We start from the raw sequence: 12,214 nt of genomic DNA on the forward strand, positions 1-12,214 counted from the left end.
TGTCACCTGTCAAAATTAGTGTAGTTCAAACTCCACAATACACCATCTGGGAGCTTTATCTTCCTCATTAATTTAGGAAGTCAGTTACACTGAAACCATTGAGAAAAGCTGCGTTTGATTTTCCTTCACAAGCACAGAGAATGGCTAATGCACAAGGCAATGCATGTAGTTTCCTTTACACTTTTTTTTCTTTTGATTCTAAGATCCTTTCAGTATTGACTTCTTTGCTCTAATAGTCTATGAAAGGCTACTTTAGGCACTTGCTAATTCAGCACTTAGTAAAATGAAATCCTCATATTTTATATCAGGTAGGTAATGGAATTTTCAGGTGATTCATGGTGTAGAACAGAAATGTTGGTAATGAAGTTAATGGTTCATAGAATAGTTGAGGGACATTTCACGTATTCGTCAGAAAGTAAACTTCATTTCCTTGGTATGTTGCTGTTTGTTTCGAATCTACTTGTGTGCTTAGGTCTGATACGTATATCTGTTCTTTTCCCCACATCTTCCTTTCCCTACCAAAGAAATAATCTGCATGAATATATTAAGCTTTCAAAATTTAAGTCCAAAAGTTCTTTAATGTCATTTAAAGTAAATAATGATTGTGTCCTAAATTGGAAACATAGGATTCTTATTATCATTATTACTCCTACTGCTAAGAACTCCCTTATCCTTTATTTGCATGTGTTTTATCAGAACTATCAAATAGATTATAATAGGCACGAATAGTCTATATGTCATAAATCATTTTTGGCATCATAAGATGTTGCATGGAGCCCAGAGAAAATCATACTAATTACTTAGAATAATGTTGAAAGTTCTCCAGTTCATTAGTTTGAAGGGAAAAAATCTATTTCTTTTTATAGCATATTTATTGTATGTTTTTAAAAATTGCTGTGAAAGTTTTACTACGTATATAACATTGATTAGAGAAAATACTGTGGATAAATCTGCAATCAAGAAGTAATATATGATAATCAAGAAGTAATCTTCATAGTTTATCTGTTAAAATATGTTTAAAAGCAAGCTTTCTATCAGCTTTTATTTTGCAGTGGAATATCAGCCCATTCTGATCAGTTGAAATTTCAGATATTAATCTTTTAGTTAAGTGGCTCCTATATTTCTAGGCTTTCTTTTTACTACCTCAGCAGATCCTTGTTGATTTTTTGTTGTTTTTCCTCTATTCTTCCATTAGTGCCTTTGTATTAGTTTAGCTGCTGTAACAAAGTACCACAAACTGGATAGTTTCAAATTTTAAAAATTTCTCTTAGTGAGAAATCCAGGGGTTAGCAGGGTTCATTCCTTTTGGAGGCTCTGAGAGAAAATCTGTTCAATTCCTCTCTCCTAGCTTCTGGTGGTTGCTGACAGTCCTCAACATTCTTTGGCTTATAAACATATCACGCCAATCTCTGTCTCAGTCTTTACATGGCATTCTCTCTGTGTGTCCAAATGTCCTCTTCTTATATACCAGTCATTGGATTAGGGCTCATTCTAATTCAGTCTGACCTCATTTTAACTTGATTACATGCTAAGACCCTATTTCCAAATAAGGTAACATTTGGAGCTACTAGGGGGTTAGGACTTCAGTACATCTTTTAAGGGAACACCACTGAACCTATAATAGCCTCCTTTTGTGGTAAGCAGAAATTCTTTAGTGTGCCATTTTAGTTCCTTTGTTTCTTCTTTTACTATTTTTGTTGTTGTTGTTGTTGTTATTTTTATAGTGGCTACCTTAGGGATTAGATAACACTTAACATCATAATTTACAACTCTCTGGTTTGGATAAATATCAAGTTAATTATAATGTGTAGATAAAAAACTTTGCTCCTATGTAGTTCCCTGCCCTCCCTGCTTCTTTGTGCTGTTATTGTCATAAGTGTTACATCTTCATACAATGTATGCTCATCAACACAAATTTATAATTAGTGCTTTATATAGTTGTCTTTTAAATCAGATAAGATAAAAACACGAATAACAAGCAAAAACCACATTTATGCTGTCTTTTGTGTTTATTGACATGGTTAACTTGTGCCCTTTATTTCCTCACGTGGAGTTTCTCTCAAGTGTCCTTCCGTTTCAGCCTGTGGGATTCCATTTTACCATTTCTTGTAAGACAGATCTGCTAACTACAAATTCTCTCAGTTTTTATTTTCTGGGAATGTCTTAATTCATTTTTGAGGGATAGCTTCTCTGGATATACAAGTCTTGGATTACAGGTTTGTTTTTGTTTTTGTTTTTTTCCTTTCGGCACTTTATGTCATCCCACTGCCTTCCAGCCTGTGTGGTTTTTGACAGATCAATTGTTAATCTTACTGAAGATTCCTTATCCATGATAAGTTGCTTCTCTCTTGCTGCTGTCAGGATTCTCTCTTTGTCTTTGACTTTCAACAGTTTGATTATGTTTCTAGGTATTGATCTCCTTGAGTCTATCCTACCTGGAGTTCCCAGAGCTATCAGGATGTGTAGCAATGTTGTTCTTCAAATTAGGGAGATTTCAGCCATTATTTGCTTAAATATTTTTTCTGCCTCTTTTTTTCCTCTCCTAGAAATTATGTGTATGTTGGTATGCTTGGTGGTATCTCACAGATTTTTAAGGCTCTGTTAATTTTTATTTATTCTTTTTTTCTTTCTGTTCCCCTATCGTATAATCTCAATTGACCTGTCTTCAAGTTTGCTGATACTTGTTCATATCTCCTACTGAGCCCTTCTAGTGATTCTTTTATTTAGTTTTTATATGATTTATATCAGAATTTCTATCTGGTTGTTTTTATCATTTCTTTCTCATTATTGACACTCTATTTGGTGAGACATTCTGTTGCTTTTCATTAATTTTTTTTAATTAAAATGTTTTTTCATGTCAGATGAATAACATGCCAACATTATAACAAGGTTTGAGGGAGGCACATCTCACACAGGTGTATGAAAACCCAGTCGTCACCTTTATGAACTGAAAAAGCATCTCCATTAGTTCTTGAGACATGGTTTTCTTTAGTTCTTTGAACAATTTAAAATGCTAATTTAAAGTCTTTGTCTAGTAAGTCTAATATCTGGGCTGTCTCAGGGAGAGTCTCTATTCACTGCTTTTTTTCCTGTGTACGGGCCATATTTTCTTGTTTAGAGGTCTTTGGTGTGGTTTGGGGGTGGGGGGAACATTTTGTGATGTTTTTGTTGGAAAAAATACTAGACATTTAAGATAATGTGGCAGCTCTAGAAATCAGATTCTCCTCCCTCCTGAGGGCTTGTTGTTGTTTAGTTACTTTTCTGAACTACCCTTGAACAACACGGGGGTTAGAGACACCAATCCCCCACTCCCCGTATAGGCAGAAATGCATTTATAACTTTCGACTCCCCAAAAACTTAATAACCAATAGATGGTCATAAGCCTTACCAATAACATCAACAGTCAATATATATTTTGTATATATATTATATATTATATTCTTACAATGAAGTAAGCTGGAGAAAAAATGTTATTAAGGAAATTGTAACAGAGATAATATATTTACTATTCATTAAGTGGAAGTGGATCATCATAAAGGTCTTCACCCTTGTCTTCACATTGCATAAGCAGAGAAGGAAGTGGAAGAGGAGGTGTGTTGATCTTGCTGTCTCAGGAATGACAGGGCAGAAGAAAATCTGTGTATAAGTGGACCTGCACAGTTTAAACCCATGTTGTTCAAGGGTCAGCTGTAACTCTGTAAAGTCTGTACTTTGTCATGTGTGGCCAGTAAAATCTCTACCCAGATAGCTTAATGATCAGCTAATTGTTTGGACAGAGATTTCCTTAAATGCCTGTAACCAATAAGTCTCTCAGTTTTTGCAGGAGGGTTCCATGTGCATGTTGGAGCATGCCTTTGATGCTCAGTCAGGTAACTTACAATGCCACCTTTTTTCTTTTCTTCTTTTTTTTTTTTTTTTTTAAGAGATAGGGTTTTACTCTGTTGCTCAGGCTGTAGTGCTGCAATGTAATCACAGCTCACTACAACTTTGCACTCCTGGGCTCAAGTGATCTTTCTGCCTCAGCCTCCTGAATAGCTAGGGCTATAGGCATGCACCACCATACCTTTCTAATTTTTTAAAAACTTTTTGTAGAGATGAGATTTCACCATGTTGCCTCGGCTGGTCTCAAACTCCTGGCTTCAAGCAATCCTCCCACCTCAGCTTCCCAAAGTGCTGACATTACAGGCATGAGCCACCAATCCTAGCCTACAATTCCACTTTTGCCTTTACTTCCTGTTTGTGCAATGTCTCATCATGTTTAGCCGGAGATGAGAGCTTAGTGCCTTCTCAGCTACATACTGAGCATGTGCACAACCTGAAAACACACACACACACACACACACACACACACACAGCCCTATGCATGCATGTGACTTCTAGACTTGCAGGACTGTGTCAGTGTTTTTCAAAGCCCGCTGTGGATATCACATTCCCTACCGTTTCTATTTAAGCTTTTGGGTTTGCTTATTGTTTGTCCCAGCTGTTACACACAACCTCAGGCAGCCATGATGTTAAACGATTGCAGCTGATTATTTTTGACAAATACCCTTGGGCAAAAGACTGTTCTCACTGGTAAGGACCAGGTCAGGTGCAATAAGCAAGCTGTGTGAGTTGAGTCTTCCTTGGAACCACCAGACAGGTCAAAAAATGACAGTTTTCTGGGAATGACAGATTTGAGGGAGCCCCAACCCTATTGTGCCCCCTCCAATGGCTACCAGGCTGCTGGTTTTCACCGTGATTGAAGGCTGTTGTTTTTCAAGGCTACTGTGGAGCTGGGGAATGGGAGGTGAGAATTGAGTAGGTTAAAAACACCGTATAACTAACTCACTGTTCTTACCAAACTTCAGTTGTTTTTCATGAATAAACCCTACTCAGCTTGCCACCTGCCTTTAGTTAATTTCCAGAGTTCTAAAATAGACCCTGACACTTTTTATCAGTGCTCTCCTTGTTTTTATGGAGAAGATGATTTTCAGACACTTTTATTCCACAATTCCCACAGATGTCAGTAAAAATTATTTATGCCTGGAAATGGGCTGCCTTTTTATTTGTCAGGACATTAGCATGTGGGGTTGAAACACTTTTGCTTATTTTTTGTGCTCCACGTCAAAGGTGCACATCAGCCCTCATAAGTTTTTGAGGAGGAACTCATGTCATCCGCAGGTTACTGACAGCCAGCAGTCACTATTAATTGAGTCACCATCACAGAAAGCACAGAGATTTACAGACTGAAATGTATGCTTCCTTAGATCCTTACAGCTCTGGGTACCACACATGAAATAATGCGGCATGCATAGACTAAATCTTGCCTATGACATTTTTGCTTCTCTCCCTTTTAAAAATTCTTTTATTAAGAACCAAATCAAATATTATGTTGTTATTTCTATCTAATAGATTATTCAAGTTCCACAATCACTGTCTAACATGTAGTTGAAGCTGCTGTTGGTTTAGATTCATTAAAAAAGTTTTGTTTTCGTGATAGATGACATCCCCTTCACTATGCCATGTCCCATCATCTGTATGGTCTCCCAGAAACAGTGCACGTCAATTGATTAGGCATTTGTTAATCAGAAAAAATGTTTGCTTTTGATGCTGCTTTACTAAATTAAAAGATTTATCATACTTGAAATTAATAGCTATAGACTCTAGAATTTTTAATAAACCACTGGAAAATATTGATATTTCAGAATATTCATTTCATGAACTAAAGACTCATATTGAAATCTGCAGTACATTGTTTTACTGTCCTGGAAGTAAACACAGATTTTTTAGAGTGCATCACTTTTATTACCAGTATATTTATTATATCTTTATTATGTTTTTGTTCTGTTATCCTTCCAATTGAATGCGTCATTATTGTATTGAAGTGTTCACCGAAGTAGGTTTGAGTCTGAATCAGTTTTGTCATTAATCTGGCAAATCAGTTGAATCTTGACCACTCTATTCACATCTAACTCTTTCTGAAAGGGGAATACCATTTTGAAAGGTTTAAGCTGAATGAGGTAGATATTTAATTTTCTACTGGATCTCTAATTCTGAGTCTTCTAAAATATTTTCAAACTCATTTTTTACTTGATGTGATCTGGAACTTAGAAGAAAAAACTTGCATGTCAAAAAACTGCAGTGCCATTTCATTATCTGGTATTTGGTGTGAAATAATCATCTCAACGCTTGCTTCGACAGCAGTGTATCATTTATATAACCCTGTGTCAGAGAGGCCTGAACACCAAGGGCTTCTGTTTCTGTAGCGAGCTGAGAGAATCACTCGCTTGACCCGAGTCCTCCACCCAACGCCTGAGAAAGAAACATTCCTTTTGGATAGCGTGGCTTTCCTCCCTTGGAAGTGCTTTTTATGCTGCAAATAATACGGTGTAAAAATCAAATTTACAGAAAATTAAATCTCAGAGATCTCTGTATTATTCAAGGATGATTGTTCTGTAGACAGACTCTTCTTGTTCCCCACCATGGCCCTGGAGCCGGACTGGGCATCATTTTGGTGGCCAAGTTCATGAGGCCTCAGACACAGCCCTCTGGTAGTCACTCCCCATCACCCAGGCTTGGGACACTCTCTTGGCTCTTTGTGAGCCTTTGTAAATTTCCCAGGTACATTCTCAGTTTTATCAGTGGAAACCTATCAGCTTCTTTTTATGTTTCTCCTTCCCAAAGAAGAAACATATCCTTCAGATTTTTTGAAAAAAATTTTAGAAAGAAAACTTGATAAATAATAACTTATTTTTATTTCTTTCTTGCTCTACCACCAGCCCAGCCCACTTTCACCTCTATTCATTCCCTCAATGTCAGGTGTATTTCCTGTTTGGAACATGGGTTATGAATGAGTTAATCCATGACCCTCAATGTTTATCTCATGGACCTCCCTTCTCTTCTCTTAGGCAGGTATGCTTGATTTTAGAACTCAAAGAGAGTCCATAAAAACAGAACTGAGTGTTGCTGATTGTTTGATGTCAGGGCCAGTCTTTGATATAGCCCCAGACGTGCAGCTGATTTGCGTGGAGCACTGGACAGACTCACATTTCTGTGGATTTTGATGTGTTCGCATATCAGCTGGGGCATATTAGCAGTTACCCTGTATGAAGAATATTAGATAATATATCAGTAGTGCTTTATGAGATGCTATGTAAATTTAAGATTTTATATAATACAGTAAGATTATTTAGCCTATAATAGAGTAACATTTGTCAAACAATGAATTGATATATGTAGAATACTTAGAATAGTGCCTGGCACGTAGAAGGTGCTCAGTAGTTATTAGCTATTATTATTATTGGGATTTTGTAACTTTACCTTAAAAACAGTGTGTCAGATCTAAAAATACAGAACTTGTTCTATATTTTTCTGTGTAGAGGTATCTTTTAGATCAATTATTTCCAATTTTTATGTATTTTCTCATCAGAAATCTTATGATTCATAGCACAAGCCAAAGTCTAAAGGGCCTCTTGGGAGGGAGGAAGGTAGTCAGTGAGGAAATGGAGCAGGACCTGTGGGGAAGTGTGAGATTTCCCAAAGGCTGCATAGGGAAGGGTGGCTCCCAGTGCCAGTCACCGCCAGCACACATTGGAGGCATGCCCATGTTCACCTGGGCCTCTGCTTCAGCTGCTACCATCTTGGGTATGTGTTCATAAGCAACATAGGTCATCATTTCTAACTAGCAAGGACTATAAAAAATGTTTAAGAAATTATTATAGAAGATATAAAGCCATGCAGTATTATGTAGAAAATGCTTACATTGAAAGCTTTATTAGCAACATGTCTGTATTAGTTAAGGAAAATCTGAATAGGATATAACAAAGAGGCCCTAGTGGCTTATAAAAGTTTACTTCTATCTGATAATCACAGTGCAGAGATGGATGGTCCAAGGCTGCTCTGGAGGCTCTGCTGTCTTCAGTGTGTCTTGCCTCTCTAGGTCTAAGGTGGCTCTTCTTTGCCCTGCCATCATGTTTGCATCCCCAGCCAGCAGAAGGGGAAAAGGCAATGGAAGGACATGCCCATTTCTTCTACTGGCATTATACAAAAGTGACCAATCTCTTCTGCTCATATCCCTTTGCCCCAACTTAGTTATATGGCTATAGGGGAAATTAATCTCTAGGTTGGTGGCTATGGGTCTAGTTAAAATTTGGGAATTTTATTACTGAAGCAAGAAGCAAAAAAGGATATCAGTAGGCAATCAGCAGTCTTTGCCACAACTTCACATTGGATGGGGAAAATGAAAAGAACATTGTATTCCTTTTCTCTCATGATAATGATAAATATTTGGTTGTTCAATGCTTTTTCTTGATTCTCAGGCTCACTTTAATGTTTGAGAAATAAGAATTATGTTCTACAATTAATACATAGCATTAATATGGTAATGTTTCTGGTTTTTTTTTGTTTTCCCCTTGAAAGGCTATTATTGAATTGATGGTATGGTTTATGATCAGTTGCATCTTAGAAATAAGATAATTGGACCATGGTTTCAAAAGAAGGCAATTTTTAGCAATATGTTAATATACATATTTATATTACATGCTTGGATCTGCCTCAAAAAAAGTCCATTTGTTTATAATTGGAGCTAATTGGGGGAAAAAATACCAAATTAGAGCTAGATCTTTTGGCCATCTAGCCAGCTATGAACCCACTGACTGACCAGCTATTAATAATTTCCATAGTATCCTGCATTATTAATAGATATCACTGCTACAATTACCCAGGTTCATTTTGGGTTCCAGATTGCCTAATTTCACCATCTAGACTGTGCTTTTCTTGTGTATTCATCTTCAGACAAGTTCATTACTTTGTATTTAGTAGTCCTTTTTTGAAACTGTATCTGTGATATGCTCTGATATATAATTTATGTTGCTAATAATTGTATTTGATTTTACTGCATTAGGTAACTGAACTCATATATGTAGTACATATGTTTCACATATATGTTTATTATATATTTCATTCAAAACTCATTGCATAAATAACATCTATTCAATAACATCAGGGCAGTTCTTCTCTAAGATACGTGAATATAAAGTGATTTTAAGCAACAAGTATTATTAGAATAGAAATAGTCTCTTTGATTTAGTCATTTCATATTTAAAAAGTTGCTAGAAATTCTATAGATCTTCAATCACACATTTGAAAAGAATTGCTAAACATGGATTAAATGCATGCTTCCCCTGGCAGTTAATAATTTTAAAGTACAAATATTTTAAAGGATATTTGACCAAAACCTAAGAGTATTTGATTCGCTATTTGACTTTTTCCCTAAAAGGCTAGGATTCTTGGAGTTGTACTTTATAGCACTCTTACCTAGGTTGTTACTACTCCAATTCTGTTATTTGCATTAAGGTTCACTTTTGATGTTGTGTGTTTTGTGGGTTTTGACAGATGTATAATCACATGTCCCCACCATTATGGTATCATACTGAACAGTTTCACCCCCCTGAAAATCCCCTTTGTTTTACCTGTTATCTCTCCCTTCTCTCAAGCCCCAGACAACCAACTAATCTTTCTACTGTCTCCAGAGTTTTGCCTTTTCCAGAATGTCATGTAGTTGAAATCACACAGTATGTAGCCTTTTCTGATTGGCTTCTTTCACTTAGTAATATGCATTTAAGTTTCCTCCATGCCTTTTCATGCCTTGATAGCTTATTTCTTTTTAGTGCTGAATAATATTCCATTGTCTAAATGTGTCACAGCTTATCAGTATAGAATTTTTATTTTAAAAATATTCATCATTAGATATTAATAAAATGTATTGTTAAGTAAAGTAATATTTACAAAGGGGTAAATAGGACAGAACAGGCAAAACTTCCTAAAATCAAAATCTGTCACTGGAGTTAGAATAAATGAATCCTTCTGTTCCTTTGTTCCTGACAGCTGGACCGCAGCTCCTAGACTTCCATCCAGATCTCATACATGGTGCCAGCCTCTACTTCCTTTTTTAAAAAAAAGGACACAACATTTTATTGTGGTATAACGAATACTATAAAGTGCGGTGATCTTAAATGCATGGTGAACCTTTACAAATGTGTACTTGGTTGTGACTGCCACCTGGTCAAGGACAGAACATTTCTAGAGTCCCATTGATTTTCTTATGCCCCTTCCCAGTTAACATGCCCAAGAGCCAACCACTGTTCTGAATTAGAAAATTTTGTCACCATTAATTTTTGCTTATTCTTGAATTTCATGTAAATGGAATCACACACTATGTACTCTTTTGAGTTTTTCTTTTGTCCAGCAGAATGATCCTGAGAGCCATCCATGTTGTTGTATGTCTCGGTAATTTGTTTCTATTTTATTGTTGAGAAGTGTTCTGTTGCACCACTTCATTTACCCATTCTCCTTTTAAATACTAGGTTAATTTACATATTTCAACTATTTTGAATAAAGTTTCTATGCAAATTCTGTACATGGGTTTTGGTGGACATATGCACTCATTTCTCGGGTGTACCAGAACGGGCATATGTTTGGCTTTAATAAAATTTGCCAGTCATTTTTAAAAGTTGCCACTATTCTATTAAGTAGACTTTGGATGGGAAATAGTAAAGACCCTTAAAAAAAGGTCCCAGAATAATATTTCCCCAAAAGGAGGGAAATGTTTGGGATTGTTTGTGATTTGTTTTTTTCCAATAGGTAGTGAATATGATGCCTATTCAAGGGAATGAAATAATTCAGAATATAGGGATTTTATTTATGTTAGATATATGGTGGCAGATTGAATAGTTGAGCTGCATGTTCTATTAGAATACATGTTGGTACAATGTAGTTAAATCTGTGATAAAAAGGCACAAGTTGTATTTAAGAGGGCATTTTTCTGAAAATCTGAAGACCTTGGTTCTAATTCTAATTCTAGCACCATATAACTGGGTGACCTCAGGCAAATTCTATAACCTCTTTAGATTTTTATGTCTTCGTCTGGAAGTAGAAGTGATGGGAGGAGAGTTTAGTCTGTATGATCTCATAGATTCTTTCCAGTTTCCTCATCTATGATTTTTAAAATAAGTCACTTAAAGTTACTTAATATGTTTTATTCCCTTGGATATCTAATTCATAAATTGATGATCTAATTAATTAAATTTCATGGACTCAGGGAAGAGAAAATAAGCAGTTATAGATTCAAAGTCATGGGAGTAAATCTAAAATTTCAGACTACTGAGATGATACAGGATTTACTAAACTAAAATTGTATGTTTTTAAAAATAAAATACTAAAAACTTTACTGGCAACTTCTTAGGTTTTGTAATGTTTCGCAGATGTGACTACTTAGCTACTACGTAATCAGAATCCTAAAGGATATTCCACATATAATATTGCAAAGTTTCAACTTTGGACTGGGTTTTGTAAAGTCAGCTTGAAGCAGATTCAGCTAGTGTGTGGCTCCTCAGATCCTACAGTGATTCAGAGCTTCACATGTGGTGAGTGTTTTTCTTAAAGTTATTAGTAGGTGCCACAGTGTAGGAAAAGGGCAGTCAGCTGTTTGTTATGATTAAAGGTAGATGTTTCCTTTCATAGTCTGGCCATTTCAAAATTTGATTCCTTTATTATATCCAGATGAGACTGCAGGAGGCTTGATTTTATACTTTTTCTTACTGCATAAATATATATCTAGTAATGCAAAATGCTCTGTGAAAATATAAACAGGAAACAGATGTTAGGTTAGATGTACAGATATATAAAGTTGAGCTATATTTGAGACTACCGGGTTTTCATGCTGTCTTTGTACTATGAGCTAATAATTTTATCACTGAGTGATGAAATATAGTATATTTTCTTTGAAGTGGACTGTGGGAATTTCTCATGTTGCACCACTTTAATGTTCAGTGAAAAATTAACATGAATTTAATCATCATTTTATAATTGCTGTTTTAGTGACATGAATAGTAAAATGGCTGTAAAATGGCTAGTGAATGTGGAGTTGTGTTGTTGTCTGAAGGAATGTAGAGCTGTTGTTTGGTCATTAGCATAGTGTTTGAGTAGTATCCTCCATTCTTCAGCTGATTTTGCTCATTATGTGACTTCCTTGCATATTGTTTATCTTAAAAGGGATTTTAATTTCAGGCTCCTATAATTTAATCATTCATAATTAGTCTTTCATACTTGCAAATGATGACAAATTATTTTGGGTTAACGGTTCATTAAAAAGTTCTCCTGTATAAAAAGTAAGAGTATAATCTTCAAGTTTAAAATGCAGAAATTTAAGTATAAACTATCTAAAGTTGAGGTTTCC

At 35.7% G+C, this 12,214-nt stretch overlaps 1 protein-coding gene and 1 non-coding gene across 4 annotated transcripts in view; one reads left to right on the plus strand and one right to left on the minus strand.

The window, feature by feature from the left end:
* Positions 1-12,214, plus strand: part of CDKAL1 (CDK5 regulatory subunit associated protein 1 like 1) — a 584,442-nt gene that overhangs the window by 350,218 nt on the left and 222,010 nt on the right. The window lies entirely within an intron of this gene.
* Positions 2,856-2,959, minus strand: LOC123639083. Its single transcript, XR_006735647.1, has one exon. It is a non-coding gene; the product is annotated as a small nucleolar RNA U13 (small nucleolar RNA).

The sequence above is a fragment of the Lemur catta genome, chromosome 5, assembly GCF_020740605.2.
Source record: "Lemur catta isolate mLemCat1 chromosome 5, mLemCat1.pri, whole genome shotgun sequence".
In the NCBI taxonomy this organism is placed as follows: domain Eukaryota; kingdom Metazoa; phylum Chordata; class Mammalia; order Primates; family Lemuridae; genus Lemur; species Lemur catta.